Here is an 11,445-nt window from a genome sequence, read left to right as displayed (position 1 = left end):
AGCATTAGAAGGCAACGAAAAAAAAAGAAATACTAGAGTTCTAGGATTAAGAACATTAGATTCTCTTTGCTCGCTTTAAAGGAGATTTATTGGCAGTTTTCACAATTTTGGCATTCGACATTATAAACTGTACTAATGTGATAAAGAGATTCTTTCTTTATACATTTTCATGCCAAAAACTGTATATGATATAGTTTCTTTATAATAAATACGGACATGCTGCATTGTAGCAAACTTGCCTCGATAGCAGAGTAAAAATTGGCACATATCACGGTTTAAGTTGCATATACGTAAATTCCGTATTAAATTAATGAAAACGTAATAGAAATAAAAAAACATCACAAATATATACTTCTTGTAAAAATTGTCTTTCTTAAAATTATTTTATAATGATCGACTAGCAATATACTGTTGCAATAAAACAAATTAATTATTTTTTAATTAGCTTGTCTCTATAGAAATATTAAACTATAGAAATATTAAACTATAGAAATATTAAATATATTTGAAGAATTTTGTTAAAGTTAAGTTGTGATCGAATGTTCATTTATGCGAGCCAAGCTCGTCTCAAATATGAGTCAACACGCACCATCCCTACACACGTTTGATTTCAATTATTTTATTATAACGAATTACTTATTGTTCAAAATTACATGTCATAATAACAAAAACTTGTCTTTTAATTTGTGACTTACAATTAGATTTATTTTCTCGAGTTGAAGAACAACAATAAGAAAAAATTTTTTTAATTTACCACTTCTTGAATCAGACTGTTCTCTTTTTTTGTTGTAATACTCGTTTAAATAAAACTTTGGTAATAATACTTATAAAAGAAATATTTTGCGATAATATTTCCATTGTTTCTTTCGCCATAAATACAAAATACATAAACGGAAAGCATTGTCAACTTGCCTTTGGCGCCCTGGTCTCTCCTATTGGTAATTAAATTGTGGTAAAACTTTCGGTACACGCGCGGGAAGAAATATTAACGATAGTAACAATCGAAGGCTCGCTATTGAATTTTCATTACATCCATTGAATAAAAAAGAACAGGAAGAAAATAAACGATCAAAGTTCAGGAAGGATTTCCAGCTGTTTGTAGGAAAACTATAAATACAGAGGAAAAGGAAACTTTGCAATCTTTTCGCGGGCTACGCCCTCTGAGAGTATTATGATCGATCGTTTACCGATCGCTCCCGGGCGGAAGCAACGCGACGTGCGCAATAATTTTAATGGCAAGCGTGGCGACGCAGCAACAAATTTCATTTGCTAACGGCGCGGTCACAGCGTTGGGAAAACTTCCGTCGGTCGTGTGCCATTTCGGTCGAACGTCCATTTCGAGTTATTATGATGGCAGCAGCGCGGCCCCGATGTGTATACGCGCTAAAGCAATTCTCCGCACGCAACGGGCATGAACAAGTGCACGTCAATGAACGCGGGGGAAAAAAAGGTCTGAAAAGCTTCGTCCGCTGTTCCCCGCGCCTCCCGTCCGCGTCATCCCTCGTAACAGCGACGGATCACGATCGGGAAACGCTATATTTTCGCGAAATAGGCTACGAGATTGCGGATACTCGGCAGTCTCTTGTGAGACAATTCTAGGTATATCTGAATATGAATGCGCTTCGATTTTTCCATTAGAATACCGCGGAATATGGCTATAAAAAGAATTTTTGTATTTCGCCCGCGATGGCGGGCCAAAACCCTTTTGGGAACGGACATTTTTCCCTTTTCCCGCAATGCATCCGCAATCATCCCTTCGTCCGAAAAAAAGGGGGACGGACATTGCAATTGACTTTTTATTCACTTTTATTTTAAATCTCTATTTAAATTTTGCAACGCGCGGGCGGGTTTAGATGACTGATTCGCTTTTGATGGGTGAGCTTCGATTCGCTCTCGATACACTTCGCGTGTAAATTCCGGTCTATCGGTGTACGCTTATGCGGATGCGTATGGACATTTCCGCAAACATTAACATCAACAATCATCGCATGGATACACGTAGAGTAAATCCAGTCGCGTGCCCGCAGGCGGTGGCGATCCGTGTCATCGCGGGAGTGATACGCGAGAGCCCGCCCCACAGGCCGATTCACAGCTCGCGTATACGAGTGTACGTCACCGAGAATAACAAAGTTCAGCTCCCGTCGCGGGCGCCACGTGAAAATCATTCCCGACTTATTTCCGTCACGGCTCCGCTGCGCGATTTCGCCTCTCCTCACCTCCTCTTCCCTCCCTCCCCCCCCCCTTCATCCCTTGGGAGCGCGCGGCAAATTTGATCCAGGATTACTCGTATTTCCCGCCCACGCGCGCCGTGCACGCTGTCGTCGCTCGATCAACTAACTGTTCGGACTTTTGTCTCAGCTACTTTCCAGCTGCGAGAGAAAACCAGAGAGCAGTGGAGCCGTACTTTCGACGTGGCGCTCCTCCGGGACGCGCGCGCGTACAAATTTGATCCGAAACTGCGGTTTGATATGTGCAGCGCCTGCCGTACGCGTCTACTCGACGATAGAACATTTAGATCTTTCATTAGGCTACCGTCCGTTAACTTTGGCGTGCATTGACGAAAAGCTACACAACTATTGTCTCGAGAGGCAAATTTGATGTTAGAAACATAGTGTTTAATTAAAATATTGAATCGGCGCTGCAATGCAGATGCGCAAACGCGGCAAATATTTTTTGTAAAGAATACGAGTCTTTAATTTATGTCTGTATAATAATCAAATATAGTATTCGACGTTTCGGCTCAAGTTTTCGCCGAATTATCAGTGCTCCAATAACGAGATGTTTCAATTTTATCTGTTGGATTAGAGGAAAGTTGCATACTACTCGACCTATTTTTTTATTATATTTCGCATTTGGTGCTGCTTTGGATGCAAATCAAAGTTTGAAATTATAATTAAATGTTTTGATTATTTATTATTACATGTTAAATTTTTCAGTAATACCAAATTAATTTGCCATAAGCTTTTCCGTAACATGATGGGAAAGGTGTGATTTAAAAAACCAGTCACCTAAAGCGTACCTGTGATTAATCTTAAATTGTATTGTCTTTGAACACTGTTAAATGTTAATGGGTTAAATTTGAACCAATTTCTTAAGTTAAATAGTATTTACTTATTTTTAACTACATATGTGTCAAAATTTACTTTATTATAGAAATTTTAACACAAAACATGTGTTTAAAAAAACAACCACATCTATGGTTATTTCTTTCAACCCTACCTATGATTGAATTACAGTCACAAATGTCACGTACTTTTTTCTCTGTATATAGTAGTACACAAAACCGTCACTGAATGGCTGCGTTCTATTTCTCGTAAGAAAGAAAACACATAAAATAGTATAAAAGGCGGAGCATTATGAGATCCTTCACTGATGCTCTATTACAATAATAATTTTTCCGATGAATTCCTTTGAAAATAAAATCAAGTGGAACATGTATTTTGACAATTTACTATAATTAAAATAACCTTTTTAAATTTTTAATATTTAAACCATAGTAGCTATAAAAGATAGAATATTATAATTCAGGCAGTTATAATTTGCACTCTCTTCTCTCAGTGTAACCATAAACAAAACATGTGTTTAAAAAAAAACAACCACATCTATGGTTATTTCAATCCAGTGCCACAAGTCAAAAATAAACTTAATTTTAGTCAAATTTAACACACATTTTTAGTTAAATTATTTAACTCTATCGTTTTAGTTAAATTAACTACATATTTAGTAAGAGCAGTGGCGACTTCTAAATACGGTTAAAAATAACTCAATTTGAGTCAAATTTGACACTACAGATTTAACAGTGCAAATATCGAATTTATGAATTAAAGGAATAAAAAATATTTATTTTATTAATAATTTATCAAAAAAGTGGACAAATTAATAAATAACAATAATGAAAAAGTAGGAACACTGAAATAAAAGTGGCTTGCATTTATTTCGGAATATATTTGTAATTAACATATTTTTAATCAGAGTAATTATAATACTAGTTTTACTATTATCACTTATCAATCTTACATTAGTATCATTTTTTACAGTAAACTACGTGGTGGTATGAATCAGGAAACTTGATACAGTTTATAAAAATATCGATTTAATTTTTACAATAATTTTAAATATGCACATACAATGAATGTATGTATTATTTATTTCTGATTTACTTTTTATTTTTGTTATTAAATGTTGCTTATATGAAATGAAAATATAAAACCTCTTAATAACAAAGAATGTAACACACATAAGATTAGATAAATCGGAAGATTGTGTGTATCGGTTATTGTCATGTTGTAATTATTCATTTTTTGTTAAATTTGTTTATTGTATTAATTTAGATCTTTTTTAAATAATTGAAAATAAATATTACAGAAATACTTTCAAACGGTATTTAATTTTTTATGTACAGACCGTGTGAATTATCAAAAAGCAAAAAAAAGTTTGATAGAATGATAAGCATGCATTTGACATTCGTTATGTTCTCACAAAATTTAAATTCATAAGTGTTGAAAGTACTCGAAACAATGTAACTTGGTCTATTATCATATTATTGCACTTTTTTCGTATTTTGAGGGGGGATATGAAAAAGGTTTCGAGCATTGTTGAGCGACATTACGTAAATGATGCATCGTGCAACATCGTGTTGCACAATGCGTGTATGCTGCACACGTGGTCGATGTTGGCACGTTGCTAGCAGGAACAGCAGGAACAGCAGCAACAGCAGCAGCAGCAGCAGCAGCAGCAGCAGCAGCAGTCCTCGGAGCCACATTAATTCCATTAAAACTTCGGCACTCTCGTTCGAAGTTATTAATGGCAGTTCCAGTTGGTTTTACGGCTTCGCCTCGATGCACCCTCCCGTCTTTTAACGCCAACCTAACTCGTGACGCCGGGATAAAGTTGCATCGTATATAATTTCGTTTTCGATATCGTGTCTCTCCCGCGTAGCGTGGAAATTCCAATATTTACGAGAATAGAACGTCAACACTTTGAGAGCCGCGGAAAATTGACTGATATTTAATTTCTCTTTCGTGCATTAATCTTGCGAATTTATCTCTGGGCCGGAGCTAATTAGTAACACTATCTTATTTATTATACTCCTAGATTATAATGAAAGTGCAACATTACATCAATGATGGAATGCATCACAAATTATTAATGATAGATAATCATTTAGGAGTATTAATTACGTGTAAATGAAATAATGCTACTTGAATTTCGAAAAGTGGGCAGGAGGGAAGGTTTAGGAAAATATCCCGATAAAGTCGCGTGAAAGAGATAATGTCAAGCGATACCCTCGAGTGCTCATCCATTTAGCGGTCTGATTTCGACTGTCGGACAGGCGAGATTTACCGCGGTTTAATCCACCTGTCGGCGAATTAAATCTATCGGCGCCAGATAAGATTGTGCCGCTCGTAGATCTTTTCATTTCTGTTGCCGCCGGCAAAGAGAGAGAGAGAGAGAGAGAGAGAGAGAGAGAGAGAGAAAGAGAGGCACGTCGATCCGAAATATGCGCGAATCCCTGCTTTTTATCAAGTCCTATCCAACGTCGTAACATTATGAATGTCAATGAGACGCGAACCCGCGAGATGCGCGCCTTGCTTGGAGCGAAGCGGAAAAGGGGATCTTTATCGGTTTAGAAGAATAGCGGAGTATTTTATGAAAATGAATACATTTCATATCAAGGGACGACAAAGGGATTTATATGTATTCTACGGTGAATTCCATTGCGAAAGAGAATCAAACCGCCGGATCCTTCAAAAAACGGGTCAACAATGGCAGGATCTTTCCGCGAGTAGCGAGTACAAATGGAGAGGTGGAGGATCGAGGAGGCAGAGGCCACTGGCGGGGCGCCCTATTTCAATCAATAATCCCTTCTTCCAACACGAAGTGGGTTTTATACCGCCGCTGAGCGGCGAAAGTCAACTTCGTAATCCCTGAAAGAAGAGGCCGCCGCCGCTGCCGCTGCCGCTGCCGCCGCCGCCGCCAAGCCGGTTCCGGATCGCCTCGGTAAATCTTCTTTCCTCCGACGCATTCGAACGGAAATCCGCCCCGGCTCGAAAAGTGAGAAAGGTCCACTCGATAAAGCTCGTCGGGGACCGCAAGCTCGAGAGAGAGAGAGAGAGAGAGAGAGAGAGAGAGAGAGAGAGAGAGAGAGAGAGAGAGAGAGAGAGAGAGAGAGACAGAGACAAGGACAGGAAGCTCGGAGCTCGCGCCCTCGGCAGCGTCGCTGTGTCACTCGACAAATCGGGCGACCCGGGGTGGCAGCTTAATTCGAGTACTCGCACTCGACTCGGTTACCGGATACAAGAGCCGCTGTGTGTATACAAGACCGGCCATCGACTCGCGTAAACGACCTTCGTTATATCACCAATTCGTTATACCTTCGATTTTCCGCAACCTACTTCCGCACTAGTGACACTGGCCCGACCTGTTCTAAAACTCACGTCTAAGAAATTCTCTGATAATTGTAGGGTGGAAGTTAAATTCTCTCCGACATTTTACTTCAATCTTTAAGTATTACGTTTTACATGTATCGGATGAACAAAAGTGGTAATAACCATAATTTAATTATAATTTATAATTGTTTTCAATGCCAAATATATTTATAATGGTTTTAATCATGTAAATTACAGCTACTAGTTATTATTACTATGTATCATAACTAGTAAGCAAATGTTTAAAAAATTATTATATTCACTATAATTATGATTGCATTTACTAAATAAGAATGTTTCTTTTTTTTATCATCTATACTTTATTAAAATTACAATATTATTACTAACATTAATTACATTATACTAGTTACCATAATAAAAATAAAACTTTAAATCATAATTATTTTACATGCAATTAGTCACAAATACCAAACACTTTTCTCTCACAATCAGTACGTAACAATCGGAAAGTAATGTTGAATTTATTTCATTTGAATTAATTTCATGTGAATTACATTTTTTCTTTTTCTCGTTCACACACTTGAATGAATGCGCATTTTAGCGTTGAATTAAATTATTCATGTATAATTTTTGAACATTATTAACAATTTAAATATCATTTATGTTATTTTTTAATACGCTACATTAGATAGCACATATTTTGCTTTTGACAGTGATGTAATTTTTAAAACAGCAATATTTTCGAGTAAAACTTTTGAATAATTTGGAGAAAATATTGGCATAAAAAATATGAAATAGTCGAGTACTTAACTTCTGAAGTTTTATTTTATTTTATTTTTTCTTTTTTATGTCCAGAAGACTCAAGCGAATAACGCAAGAGTTAATATCGTGCACTTTCTGTGGTCACGAAAGCATCTTTCTTTTCACGTCGATTATCGATCGTATCAGTCAAAATCTTATCCATCGATCAAATTTATTTATGTCACCTAGTAATTATTCGCTAGCAAACACGGCCGCTTGACCGATGGCTTATCATATTCCAGAGGAAAAAAACCGTCGCCTACGTTCATTCAGCCTTTATAACCTCGAAAGTTTTTTTTATTGAAAATGAAAGATCTCGGCGTTTCACAGCTATAAAAATACCTTTTTGGGCAATATTGAGTGGATTATTCGTACGATTAATGTAGCAATTGCAAAAGTTCATTTCTCAAGGAAAAAAATATTATTCTTGTGCTGAGAAAAGCAATTTAATTTATAGTTTTCTTCTTTCGAACAACGCTACGATTATCTTTAAAACAATATTTTCTTATTGTAATAATAATACTTTTTAAAAATTGTTTTAAAACTTTTCTAAAGCAAGTAATATTCACTTACGATAAACTTTTATCGTATACATATACTTAAAAATACACATTTTAATTATATATTGATTTTTAAAAATATATTATAAGTTTATACATCCTCATCTATCTTAAGTTGGTCATAAAATAAAAATTCAGTTTGCTTATTATTCTGATACTTTTCTATGATACAATTTTATAATATTTTTCAAAAGAGTATAAAGTTTTTTATCGTATACTAGTATGTATAGCAATGAATTTTTCTGAAATGGTGACGAGTGTATCTTAAGACAAATATAAAAGAAAATATTTGTCAAAGATATAACCATTATTTTTACTGGAAAAGGAGGAAAAAAGTAAATTGAGTAATCGCTTTTCGTAGCAGTATTTTTCTGTGCGCGAGTAATTAAATATCAGATGGAATTAAAAATAAATAATGGATACTAAATAAATTTAGAATTGCATTTGACAGAATTTTTGCGTTTTCAAATAAAAATGTTAATAAGATGCATTCGCGAGACATCGGAGTCCTGGAGAGATGAAAAGGGCTGAAGTTTTCTGATCCTTTCATTCGCAACCCCAAAGCGTCATGACGTCGCTGCACAATGCGCGCCGTAATTACGTTACGTTAATTAATCCGCCCGTTTCCTCACTCCCTTTTCGGTCTGACCCCTCGCGTTTTCCGCCCTCACGGAGCGAGCTCTTTTAACGCCGCAGAAAGTCCCGATGAAACGGAAATGAGTTACCTTACTTCCGTTTGCAGAAGATTTCACGGTGAATTTGCGAATCCCCGCGGCGCTCCGCTTCCTTTGCCCAGACATTCGGTGCGATTCAGCACTCCTGTTCAATCTTCTGAGAAGGAGGACGGTGGTTGGATAGCGTCGAGAAAAGAATCCACTATTTTCCCTGCCCTCGAATCTTCCGACGATTCGTGTTACTTGCGTGCAATTCCGTCCAACGACGCGCAAAGCCGTTGGCTTATCCGTCTCGGGCCCCCTTTCTATGTATATTCGACAGATCACTCAAATAAAATTGTTATGCAAACGCATTTCGCTTTATTCAAACGTTTCTCTTTCATCTTACTCGTGCATCAAATGAATTGCTTCGTTAAGCGAGACGGATCACGCTGACAATTTGCATAAACGACACCAGTTACAATTAAGATTTAACTAATATTTTTGACAATTCTAATAGTCTCTGTTGATTTCTGTCGCTTCTAAATTGTTAATTTGAAAATTTGAATACAAAATACGTAATTTATTGTTTTTACTTATTTATTTAGTTGTAAAAATTAATATATCAACAAAAAAATTAATTAAGCTCAAAGAATGAATCTAATAGATAAATAGACAAAGAAAGGAGCTAGTAGGAATACAAATACCAATACGAATAACGTGCGTAAAAATTCGAGATTGCACAGTTTTTACTGCAATTCAAGTTCTCGCTAGTACGATAAAAAATCAAATTGGCAATTAATTAAGACTAAAATATAATGTATTTTTATCCAAGTCGAAAACCACGGTTTTCTCATTCTAATCAAAATTTTTCTGACGCTATACGCTTTGTAAATGTCATAAAAATATATAAAATAGAACGTTTTTCATTATTTCGCGATTGAAGACTCACCAATGCAAATACATTGGCCATTTTTTATTCATTTCAAAAAGTTTGTTCCGTGCTTCGGAGATATTCGTGCATTAAATCAATTACTTTCTTTTTTTTATTCCGCGTCCGGCCAAAAGCATCTTTTTTCCCTATGTGTAATCGTATCTCTCTTATATGGTAGCACCAAGTGCTTCTAACGGGAACAGCAGGGATTTTAATTTTGCAAGCACTCAGTATAACGTCGGACGAATTGCCGGCGTTACTGAAAATAACAGGGATTATCCGCGACGTACACCAGCCGTCATCTCCCATGACGATAACGATAATGCCCGGTCCCAACGCGCACTGCAAAGTATAATCTAATTATCTGCCCCGGCCCCGACGCGCTCTGCGCTACGTCGCGTAATGCGCAATTGCATCCAACGTATGGTGCGCGTCGGCTGCATCTTCATTACGGCCGCGCATGCATTTATAGCCGCGCGACCCTCGTTTCCCCGTATCGTCGATTGCGCCATTTAAGTGTGTCGTTTAAACGCGATGATGTCGTAGCGATTTCGAAATAGTGCCGATTATTTATTTCTACTCGTCACACGTATACACACGCACGCATACATACGTACGCGTTACACGAAATTTATAAAAAAATATAACAAAATATTTTTTTCTAGTTAACTTTAATTATGTGATGCTTTTATGCTGCTAGCGATACATTTTTTCCGTCCAACTCTTACAATTTGTGAATTTATGCATTCTACGTTGTATGCATTTTTTCGCTAATTTTTTACCTATGCGACGGCAACCTCATCGAGTTTTTTTTTAAATAATATTTATTCGTTACGATAAAATTAATTCATTCTATCTTCTCTTTGTGACCGAGAGTAACTCGCGTCCCATGTTACATTATATTCGTGGGTCGGTGTGGCAATGTACAATTATTGCATATTAAAACATAATTATTTTAATAGACCCATATTAATCGCTCCAATATATAATTATATTTTCATAAGCTCGGATAATTCAATTCGTTGATATATCTTATATGTCTGACGCACACGAGTACAAGTATTCTAACGCGTTTCGTGAAGGATTATAACGTTTTGCTCTCTCTCTCTCTCTCCCCCCCCCCCACACACACACACACACACACACACACATATCACGCAATATTTAATTCATGGTTCTAAATCACAACCGCTGCTAGGCAATTTGCGGAAATGGGACAGCTGTCGTGTGCAGCGACATAATTATTCCGACGTTGATGAAGTTTTCATTAATGGATTGTTGGTATTCATGGAAAAGTGTTCGATCTCACGATATAAAACGAACATGCACAAGTCGATATCGTCGCAATAATATGCCAGACGCCTGCAATCTTAGCATAGGCGTTGAATTAAAATTTTTCATTTAATTGACTATGATATTGCATCGTAAATTGATAGTAAAATGATAACGTCGGTATCATCAAATTTGTAAACGTTATATTATAATAAAGAAACAATGAGTATTAAAATTTAATAAATAAAAAGGATGTCAAAATCTAATATCACTGATATCAGGCGAGTGAAAGAAGAAAGTTTAACAATAATTAATTTTATAATTGCGCATCGAATAAATGTTGATATATAATATTCTTCTTTGTATGTACATGTGGCGCTATCAAACGTGTGACTACACAGAAACATACCAGTTTTCGTACTGATAGTTGATAACATAGATCACGCTTCAACTTTTAAAAAATAAAAAGAAGATAATCTTTTATATACTTTTATTATCTAGCGTGCTTTAGAGCACCTTCTATCGTTGGAATTAACTTTTTAATGTCTTTTGCATCTATTGAAAATTGCACAAAAGGCTCCTTTATCGACGTTCGAGAATATACTTCCAAATAATTTGGGGAAGTTGAAAGATTCATGGTTAATTCTGTCAGTCGTTTTGAGTGCCACATCAAATCGCGACGCGTTAAATGCCGATTCGCTTACCATAGAACATTATGCGCTCGGCGACAATATTATGAGCGATTACAATGCCAGGTGCATTTGTGAAATGTGATAATTAAATTAGTAGCCGGACCGAGCAGGTTTATTGTCGTTAATAATTGACAAATTACAATA

The sequence above is a fragment of the Solenopsis invicta genome, chromosome 16 (assembly GCF_016802725.1).
Source record: "Solenopsis invicta isolate M01_SB chromosome 16, UNIL_Sinv_3.0, whole genome shotgun sequence".
NCBI classification, from domain to species: Eukaryota; Metazoa; Arthropoda; class Insecta; order Hymenoptera; family Formicidae; genus Solenopsis; species Solenopsis invicta.
The sequence above is the reverse complement of the archived record's forward strand: the minus strand, read 5'-3'. Positions refer to the sequence as shown.